General features: G+C 55.4%; 1 long non-coding RNA gene across 1 annotated transcript; it reads left to right on the top strand.

Annotated features, from left to right (window-relative positions):
• Positions 1 to 484: 484 nt before the first annotated feature.
• Positions 485 to 1,195, top strand: LOC135278363 (uncharacterized). The gene is made up of 3 exons (XR_010345877.1): positions 485 to 591; positions 682 to 819; positions 1,101 to 1,195. It is a non-coding gene; the product is annotated as an uncharacterized LOC135278363 (long non-coding RNA).
• Positions 1,196 to 10,097: the final 8,902 nt, after the last annotated feature.

The following is a 10,097-nucleotide window of genomic DNA, read 5'->3' as shown; positions in this document are numbered from 1 at the left end:
TAACCCTGCAGAGCTGCCGCGGCCATGTGGAAAACCATCATGGGCTCAAGCAGGACTGCGGAGCTGGCACAGCTGGTGCTCCTGGATGTGCTGGGGAGCTGGCCGGAGCACAGCACGTGCACCTCCGATGGGGACAAAACGGGTGTCTTTGCCCTGGCTGTGAGTTTCTGCAAGTGGCCTTTGCTGGCCCCAAGGCTGCCTCTCCAGCAGCTCTCCATCCTCCTTCCCCCACTGCATCTCCCTGCCTCAGGCACTGGCCTGAAACCTGGCCCAGGGACAGCTTCAGGGCCACCAGGCTCCCTGCTCCCCCTGCGTCTCTCCGGGCCTCTCCCTGCCATGCTCGGGCCCTGCCACACGGACACCTCGGCACTGAGCGCTCTCTCTGGGCCTTTGTCCTTTGCAGGCAACTCTGGTGATGTGGAAGGTCCTCCAGGTGCCCTGTATCCCACGTATAATGAAGGTGTATTTCCCACACCTGTTTGTGCACCTGCTCTTCCAAGTGTTCTTCAGCACTCTGGATATGCCAGAAGAGGTGGATACCTTCTGGAAGGGATGCCAGGAAGAACACGGCCTTGCCACCAGCCCCAACAGGTGCTCCCATCCTAGAGCTCCTGTCCCTGCCACGTGGCCTGGGAAGGAGCCAGTGCTCCCAGTGTGACCTGGGCTTTGCTCTGCACACAGGTTTGCAGTGCGGACCCTCAAGTCCCTGCTCTGCCTTCTCCGCTGTGAGGATGTGGTGGTGGCAATGGAACGCAAGGGTGCCTGGGACACGCTGCTCTGTGCTGACACCCACCACTATGCCGTGGGTCTGCTGGCCAGGTGAGACCCCCTTCTCCCCATTGCTCCAGCCACTTGTGCTCTGTGCCCAAGGTGCCCCACACAGTCCCTGTGGCTGTGGGCCAGAGGCCCTTGTCACTGAGGGATGGCCAAGCAGACTGGAAAAGGCTGGGAGAGGAGGCTGCTCTGGAGCAACCAACTCCCAAATGGCCCAGGGCCCCTTGCTGTGAGGGTGGTGAGGAAAGATGTGAACTGTGTGTGTCACTCCTGGCAGAGGTTTGCCCCACTGGCTCAGGGTCTTGTTTCCTTTTTCCTCTTGTCAGAGAAATTCGCCTGTCATCCATACACTTTTGTTGTGGGATTGCATTCTACCTGCTAGGCCTGCTCAGCAAAGAGATGCCATACTGGGATTTCCCTGCCCTGGTGTTCATTGTGGAGGTGAGCCTGAAGGCCAGCGCTGCCTGGCTGAGCTGCCTCCCAGCTCTCTGCCCTCTCGTAGCCGCAGCTGCCTGGGACGGTGCCCGTGCCCTGTGGTGCTGCCTGGGCCCAGCCCTGTGCGGTTCCGGGCTGCTGCTGGCCAGGTGCCCTGTCACTGCCCTGTGCCTTTCAGGTCCTCGAGTGCCTGGACTTGAGGGAATGCAGCGACAGTGTTCTGGAGATCATGACAAAGAACCTGCGGAGCGAGGACGGGGAGAGGCGTCACTTGGCACTCCGAGGCCTCGTGGTGCTGGGCAAGAATCCCTTGATGGTGAGAAGGGGGCAGTGGCTGAAGCCCTGCCAGCAGTGTGGGGCTGGAAAACGCTGTCACTTGGGCTTGGCTGGGCTTTGGGCCCGGGGCAGCTGCTCCCAGCTCTCCTGCCTCCCGCTTCAGCTGCCCGAGTGCTTCGGGACGGACTTTGGCCTCTAGGCCCTGCTGCAGCCGGGTGGCCTTTCACAAACTTGTGTTCCACACAGGCCGAAAAAATGTGGAGCCTGACTGAAAGTCTTGTGGAGCTCCTGGAGGAAAATGATAGTGACGTGATCAGGATGACCATTCTCCTACTCAGATATTTATTCCTGGATAATGGTACCCCAATACCCAGCTCCCTCGCCCTGCAGCTGGCTGAGGCACTCCTGCCACTCTTTGACCGCGTAAGGCTCTGTGCCCACAGCCACGGCCACTGGCTGCTGCCCGGGCACTTGGTGCCCTGTGGAGATGCAGGCCTGTGCCCTGCTGGACCCGAAGCAGCTGATGCTGAGCTCTTTTGTTCTTGCTTTCATACAGGATGATAGCCAGGTGCAGCTGAGCTCCATGATGGTCTTTCAAGAGATGCTGGAGTTATTAACGGAAGATGGAAAACATGCCCTGAAGTCACCCGTGCACCACAGCCTGCTGCCACTCTACTTCCACTGCCATGATGAGAATCAGATTGTTGCTGAGGTGAGGACTTGTGGCCGGCTGCTGTCTCCCTGGCAGGGGGCTGGGCTGCCTCCTGTCCTGGCGCCTTGCAGGCTGCAGCCTCCCCCAGGCTGTGGCACTGGGATGCTCCTGTGCCCTGGGCTGTGGGGCCATCTCCACGTTTCTGCTGCTCTCCAGTGTTCTCGGGAAACGCTGCTTTGTGCAGCCAAGTTCCTGAAGAGGAGGGATATAAAAAAGCTGGTGAAGGAGGAAAAACTGTGGAAGTTCAGCAAGTGCCTGGTAAGGACGACCGAGAATCCCCAACCTCAGCCTGGAGAAGGCCCCTGAGCGCGGTGCTCAGTGTGTGGGGCTGGCAGCTGTGCCCCTGCCCGCTGCTGCACCCAGAGGCCGCGCGGGCTCTTCTCCAGGCTGCTGTGGGCCCGAGCCGGGTGCCCATGGAGCCCCGGCGCGTTGGGGCTGCGGGGCGGCCCCGCGGCTCCCCGGGCAGCAGCCGGCCCTCTGCCCCCTGCGGAGCCCGGCGCCGGCGGCTGCTGGCCGCGCCTCAGGGCTGTGCGGGCAGGGGAGGCCGGGGCTGGGCGCAGGGAGCGCCCGCCACAGGGGCTGAGCCCGCGCCGAGCCTTCCCTGCTGCCGCTCTCTGCAGCTGGCAGAGGACACGAGCCGAGCGGCCGAGCAGCTGCGCCGGGCCCTGCGCTACCTGGAGAGCCCCCAGGAGCCCCTGCGAGAGGCGGCCATCAGGTTCATGGGTGAGCCCCGAGGCCGGGCTCCCTCCCCGGCCCGCCGCAGCTCGGCCCCAGCCCCGCCCGCTGCCCCGGCAGCGCCATCCGGGCCCGGCGCCGTGGAGCCCCGCCTGGCCCGGGCGCTGCTGCCGCCCTCTGGCAGCCGTGCCCTTGGGCGGCAGCGTGCGGCAAGGGCCCGGGCTGAGCCCTGCCGGGCCAGCAGGGCGTGTGGCCGCAGCGCTGGCAGCGCCGCTGGCAGGGAGCTGTGCCGCTGCCGCCCTGACAGGCTCTGTGTTCACAGGGGTGGCCGGGCGGCACCTGAGGGGGCAGCCAGGAGAGCTCCTGATGATCTACACTGGTGAGTGAGGGCAGCGGGCTGACACCAGTGGTTGGCGGGTGAAGACCTGCAAGCCCTGCCCCAGCTGTGGAGGGCTCTGCTCCCGGTGCAGAGGAAAGCTGGTCTGGGCAGAGCACACACAGATTTCAGGGCCACGTGGAGGATCCATAGCCAGCAGCTTCAGGCTGATCCCCTTGGTCCCTGCTCCCTCCTGGCCATGGCAAGAGCCGGCTGGGATGGCCCTGACAGGGGACTCTGCTCGCATCCCCACAGGTCCAGGTTCTGACCGTGACTCTGTTCCTTTCTCTTGCAGCCCTTGAAGAAACGGCCAGTGACATCAGCCTTGGTGTCGGAAGCCTGGCCATTGAAACCTTGTGCATCCTGAGGTCAGCAGAGCGGGCTCCAATCTCCAGGTTCCAGAGGCTGCAAGATCAGCTGCGCAGGGTGTGGAAGGCTCGGCCGCGTCTCTCGCGTCTCCGCAGGCTGAGCTGCTGGAGCTCAGTGGAGAGCTAATCCCAGAGGCTCTTTTTGCTGGGACCCCCTGAGTAATGGGGAATTTTTTTTTTTCTTCTAAAATGTTCTCCTTTTTGTTTGCTTTTACTTTATAAATATAGAATGCGTTATAATACACAGGCTCCAGGATGTTTCTTTTGCTGCCCTGCATCCACGGGGCATAGATGAGGAGGGGGAAAATGGTGCTTGCACTCAGCCAGCTGCCCAGGCGTGCAGTGCTGCAGGGACAATGGCCAGAAGCCCCTTGGCCTGTGGTGGTTCTGCTGAAGCCTTTTTGCTGCCGGCAGAGCGGGTGGGCAGGGCCGGCGCTGCAGGGATCCCTGCTGGAGCGGTGCCTGGAGATGGCCACAATGCCTGTGGCAGGCAGGAAGCGCCATCCGTGTCCTCCTGGCCGTGTGCTGCTGGCTGCATTGCTGAGGGCTCCCAGGTGCCTCTGGCTGGGGCTCCTCTGGAGCTCCTGTGGGGCTGCGGCGCTGCTGCCGGGCAGCTTGGCCGGGCTGGGGCAGAGCCTGAGGGGCTGGGGCACTGGGAAGCCCTGAGCAATTGGGTGTCAGAGGCCATGAGCAGCCCCCTTGCAGCCGCCTTGTTCCTCACAGCCGGCTGCTCTGGCGCTTCCTCAGTGGGCGTTTGGAGGGAACCCCTGGCATCAGGTGTGGAACCCTGGTCCCGGCCTTTCAGGGCTGTGAGGCCAGGAGTTGTGGGGCTGGGCGTGTGCCCTCCCTGTGCTCGAGACTGGAGCCCGCGGCCCCTCAGCCTTAGGCACTGAGCTCCAGTGCCTGCTTGCCGAGTCTTGTTCCTGTTGCCGTGGGGGAGGCCGAGCTCTCTGGCTTTAGGCAGGATTGAGCCAGAAGAGCAGCAACTCTGAGCCCAGAGGGGCTGAAGAAAGGCAAATAGAACAATTTTGGTGCCGACACCCAGGAAGGCTCTCCAAGTCCCGGGGAGATGGGTAGCCCTCGGGAAAGGAGCTCCCCACCACCAGACTTTTAAGTGGTCCTGAGACTAGACCAGTCTCCCTTGGAAAAGAGAGCCTTAATTCCAATAACGCATAAGCAAATTAGTTATTATGAGCGCGCAAATGAGGCTCCCATCAGAGTGGAGGCTTATAGGAGAAAGGGAGTACCCATATAAAACTTCTTTGTGCACCAAGACCCTCGTGAGGAAAGGAGGCTGTGAGTATCACGAGGTTTTGGGTCTGGGGGGCTGCTGTGTGCATGTGTGAGTGTGTGTGGAGTATCTGAGACGGGGGCTGGGCAGCTTTGGACCCCCGAAGTGAGCGGGAGCTGCCGGTACCGCGTTTGCGAGATCTCCGCCAGGAGACCGGCCGAGAAAGGAAGAAAGCAAGAAGTGAACAAGGGAGGCCCCTGGGAGGGATTGACCAAGGAAGGAAGGGAGTCCCTGGTCCAAGAACCTGTGGGAAGGTCCTTGAGCAGGAGAGAGTGACTCAGTAAGGAGACTAAGGAGAAGAGTGATTGAATTAGTTCAATTTGCTTTGAAGAGTTGATAGCTAGAGGTTTAGTATGTGATGAAATAGTGAGAAGAGGTAACCAGAAAAGTGTAAAATAAATGAAGAAAGGAAGGTAGAAATAGATTGAGAAAGAAGGAGAAAATTAAAAAAGATAAGTGGAAATAGATTGAGAAAGAGAGAAAAATAAATAGGTGTAGAACAAGTAGTTTGAGAAGGTAGTGTGACAGAGGAATAAGTGAGGCAGTGGAACCACGGGGTGAGTGTGAGAAACCAAGATTCTCCTGCTACTGGAGTTTGGTGCCGCAAGGGTTAAGTCAGGGAAAAAGTAAGTGCCTAAACCCAGGGGTTGCGGTTTGTGTGAAAAATTCGCAGGAATTTGGAGGATCTGAGGACAGTGAAGGAAATTCTCAAGAAGAGAGCATTCCTCGAGACAGCCCGCTGGGGATGATGATACAGTTTTAAGATGAATGAGAATCCCAAAGGGGAAAAAGTCAGCAGAAAATGATTAAGTATTGTATGTTTGAATAGACAAAGGAAATGATCCAGAAAAATAATTTCTATTGGCCTAAGTTTGGATTATTTGAGGATTGGATTTTCCAGGCTCTAAATATATATGTGAATTCCAAAGAGCCTGTTAATCAGGAAGAGAGTGAGTATGCTGCCTTACAGATCCCTGAGGGGAGAAGTGGGTTTGTTGTTCAGAAGCAAGAAGGTAAGGGTTACCCGTTGTATCCTTTATTAAGCAAAGAGCAAGCGGTCAAAAGGAACAGGCAGGAGCCGTGAGACCCATTGAATCATCTCCCACCCCCCTATGGACAACCTAAGCAGCTAGCTCAGCCTCAAGTCCCTGAGGGTCCCCCTGTGAATCCAAAGGCACCTCTTATTCAAGAGGAACCAGTGGCACACAGCACCAGAGGCAGGGGGAGGCAAGGGGAGGAGAATGATGGAGATGAGGGGGAAGAAAGGGAAAATCGATTATTACCCACATAGAGGCGTTCCAATGGCAAATGCAGGACAGGGACCACCTATTAGTTATGTGAGTGCTCCCATAAATACAGGGGATGTCAGGGAGTCTAAGAAGGAGATGGGCGAGATGCAGAGGACCCCGTTGGAGTGGCAAAATAGTTGGATGAGGTTTTGGCACCAAACACATATACCCGGGTGGAGTTGCAGTCTATCCTAGGAATTTTGTTTACCAGAGAAGAAAGAGAGATGATCTGACAGGCAGGGATGAGGATTTGGGACAGAGAACATCAGGGACCAGAGCGGGGTGATCAGAAATGGCCTGTGCAGGATCCAAATTGGAATAATCAGGATGTGGGGCATAAGCAGAATATGAGTGATCTTCGGTGGACAATTATTCGAGGAATTTGGGAGGCAGTGCCCAGGGGGCAAAATATGGGAAAAGCTTTGAGTGAGCATCAAAGAAAGGATGAGTCCCCGGCAGCATGGTTAGAGAGATGAAAGGAGGACTTGCAATTATATTCAGGTATAGATGCTGATTCTGCAGCTGGGCAGGTTCTTTTCAAACCTCGGTTTGTGGCGAAATCTTGGGGAGACATCAGAAAGAAGCTGGAGAAATGAGAAGATTGGCGGGACAGGGGGCTTCAGGAGTTCCTGAGAGAAGCACAAAAGGTGTATGTAAAGAGAGATGAGGAGAAGCAGAGGGCAGATGCAAGAATCTTGGTGGCAGCAGTTAAAGAAATGCAGGCAGCTTTGAATAGAGAAAAACCCTCAGGAAAGAACAAACAGCAGACGTCAGGTCCTCTTTTTAGAAACCCAGGACCCACGTGCTTTTTCTGCCACAAGAAGGGACACTTCCAAAATTCTTGCCCTGCCTTTATGGGTACAGGACCCACCTGTTTTTATTGTCATAAAAAGGGACACCTACAAAAAAGTTGTAGGAAAAAGCAGCAAGATGAGGAAAATTTTCAGGAAGATTAGGGTGGTCAGGGGCTCTATTAAATGAAGGGGACTGAAACACAACCAGAAGAGCCCTTGATAAAGTTAAAAATAGGTCCCCATAGTGAAGAAATTATATTTTTAGTGGACATGGGAGATTCTAGGTCAACAGTAAGGAAATTACCACAGGGATGTAAGATAAGTCAGGAGAAAATTCCAGTAATTGGAGTTAAGGGAGAGGCTTTTGCAGTTCCTGTATTTAAAGGGGTGCAAATAAGAGACAGATGAGAGATTTGGAGTGAGTGACTTATTGTTGCTCCCGGAGGCTGAGAATAATTTGTTGGGCAGAGATTCAACAATAGCCTTGGGAATACAGATAAACCCCTGTGAAGGAAAGCTCAAAATCTATTCTTTAAATTAAGAGGATAATCTGGAAATTAATAATACCTTTTGGCATTCAGGTGAAGTAGGGAGGTTGAACATTCCGCCCATTCAAGTTGAAATACAAAATCCAGAAATACCAATCTGAGTGAAGCAATAAACAATATCACTGGAGGGCCGGAGGGGATTAAAACAAGTAACTGAAAATTTAATACGGCAAGGAATATTAGAACCTTGCATGCCACCCCATAATACTCCCATTTTACCGGTAAAGAAATCTGACGGGAGCTACAGACTGGTTCAAGATTTAAGGGCAATAAATCAAAGAACTATTCCTCATTTTCCCATAGTTGCTAACCCATATCCTTTGTTGAGTCAATTGCCCCCTAATTACACCTGGTACGGTGTAGTGGATTTGAAAGATGCCTTTTGGACTTGCCCTTTGGATGAGGGCAGTAGAGACTATTTTGCCTTTGAGTGGGAAGATCCGGATACAGGTAGAAGGGAACAGCTTGGGTGGATAGTGCTACCGCAAGGTTTCACGGAGTCACCCAATCTTTTTGGGAGAGCATTAGAAAATCTCTTGAAATCTTTTGAGTTGCCCAAAGGTATCTTCTTAGTCAGTGGGAATGGCCTAGAAGTGGGGGGGGATTCGTGGCCAGCTGATCCACTTGATACCCCCTCTCTTGTGGCCACGGCCAGAGCTGGGTGGGATGGCCCTGGCAGGACGGTCTCCTAGGATTCCCACCGATCCAGGCTCTGACTGTGGCTCTGTTCCTCTCCCTTCCAGCCCTTCAAGCCCTGAGGAGAGATGACAGCCCTTCCCAGGCATACATGTTAGTTCAACAGATAGTCAGTGGGAGAGCTGCAGAACGGGCTCAGAAGAACCAGAGTTTGTTGAAGACCTGCAAATGCCATGGAAGATGAGACTGCCTTGAGACCAGAAGAGACCAGCTGGAGTTCCAGGCACAGCTGATGATTGGCACAGCTGAGCCTGTGGGAAACTTGCATGGCTCCAGCCCTCTCCTTGCTTATAGATAGCTCCCTCCCTCCAGCCCTCAGACTCTGCCCATCCCTTCTTTTTCCCTCCATTCTCCCTCCCTGTTCACGGCCCTTTCCCTCTAGTCCTCAGATCCTGCCCTTCCCCTTTTCCCCACCCTGCTCACTCCTTTGCTTCGCCTTCCATGAATAAACAGTTTGGCTTCTTCACTTTGCCTGCATCCCTGTGGAGCTGCAGCAGAACAAATCCGGGGCCCTGGGACACACAGGCCCCTGCTGCCGTTCTCTGCCACGCCGTGTTTTGTGCACAGACCCAGAGGAACGAGGGCAGCTCAGGCTGGCATGGTCCCTGTGCTGAAGGTGCAGTTCCACAACCCTGTGCAGGTACAGATCCTGCTGAGCACACGGAAGGCCAGCAGTGGCACAAGGAGCCTGTGTGTCAGGAGCCACATCGTGTCTAAGGCCCTGCCACATTTGATCTGCTGCTGTGCACGTCAGCAAGATAATGAAGAACAGACAGTGAAGGAAACCTTATGGTTGAACTGGTGGGAATGTGACCCTTGAGAGAAACAATGGATTGGTCAATTGATGGGAAGTTAACCTGTGAAAGGGGAACAGCACACAGTGGAGCTGTGGTTGGCATGGAGGTGGTATCAGAAGCCATTGCGGCCTCATCTGATGCGCTGGCCAAGCGTGAGATGATGTCCTAAGTGGAAAAACTGCAGAGGAGGAGATGTCAGGCCTGGTTCTGGTGTGGAGGGATGAAAAGGCCAAAATGCACGCCCTGTTGATGCAGGGGATGCCCTGAAGGTGGGTGGCCTGCCTGCCCCTCCCACTGGAGCACCATGCTGAGATCCCCTGAGAGGAGCCCAGTGCTCCTGGCTCCTCTCTGCTGACACGTGAGCCTTTGTCTGGGTTCGGGGTGGCCCTGGCTGTGTGAGGGGGGCTACGTGGGCACGAGCCAGCCGGTCCTGTCCCGCTGGGTCCCAGCAGTGCCTGGCAGCTGTCCTGCATCCACGTCAGGATGCTGGCCAAGAGCGGTCCTGGAAGCTGAGGCACAGGTCAGGGCCCATGGTGTTCCCTCAGGATACAGCAGTCCCGAGGGGTCTCCCTAATTCAAAGAAATCTGCAGACAAATGCATTGTCCACCAAAAGCCCTTTTCTTGAGCTCACGGGAGGGCAGGGGTCTGCACCCCACCAAAATGCTTCTCTGCCATGTATAAATTTCAGTGGGTTGATGTAGGAATTGTATCAAAAATACCATCCATCTTTACCCTGCTGAGGTGATTGCATAGGCAGGGGGTTAGAAATACATTCTGTCAGATTCCTGTCCTTGAAGCTGATGTGCAGGCGCTGGCCAGAGCGGTCTCCATGCCCTAAAGCAGCACTTCTTCCTCATGGCTTCCCTGCACAGGGCTCATTCCCTACTTGCCCTTCCTTCTTCTGCTAGAATGTGTCTAAAGCTTTTTTCAAGTCCCTCTCCTGTCAAGTTAGGCCTGCCAGGTTTTTCTTATGCTAACTGCTGCTAAGTACTTCCCTGTGTCTGTGCTAAGTACTTGTTTGCTTATGTGAATTGCTTGTGCTTGTGTCAAACAAAGGCCTTGTTT

The sequence above is a fragment of the Passer domesticus genome, chromosome 11 (assembly GCF_036417665.1).
Source record: "Passer domesticus isolate bPasDom1 chromosome 11, bPasDom1.hap1, whole genome shotgun sequence".
Classification (NCBI taxonomy): Eukaryota; Metazoa; Chordata; class Aves; order Passeriformes; family Passeridae; genus Passer; species Passer domesticus.
The sequence above is the reverse complement of the archived record's forward strand: the minus strand, read 5'-3'. Positions and strand labels throughout refer to the sequence as shown.